Source organism: Penaeus monodon, chromosome 25 (genome assembly GCF_015228065.2).
Source record: "Penaeus monodon isolate SGIC_2016 chromosome 25, NSTDA_Pmon_1, whole genome shotgun sequence".
NCBI lineage: Eukaryota > Metazoa > Arthropoda > Malacostraca > Decapoda > Penaeidae > Penaeus > Penaeus monodon.
Window position 1 is genome coordinate 7,173,715 of NC_051410.1, and position 229 is coordinate 7,173,943.

Below are 229 nucleotides of genomic sequence, written 5' to 3' on the forward strand. Positions count from 1 at the left end.
CACTCAAGCCAAGATGCCGGCCTATGGTAAACCACCCGTCACACAGGAATGGCGTCTTCATGTCATACCGAGTCAATCCTGCTCTGAGTCACATGTAATAAACAGTATTGCAGTCGTTTGGTCCTGGCTGTGGTCGATGAGGAGAAACAGCCCCAATAAAGTATGCTGAAAGGCTCTTATTAACCTCAGTACCTAAACAATTATGCCAAAGCCAAGGGCATTAAGAGTG

General features: G+C 46.7%; 1 protein-coding gene across 1 annotated transcript in view; it reads left to right on the top strand.

The window, feature by feature from the left end:
- Positions 1–229, top strand: part of LOC119589313 (coiled-coil domain-containing protein 22 homolog) — a 7,736-nt gene that overhangs the window by 860 nt on the left and 6,647 nt on the right. The window lies entirely within an intron of this gene.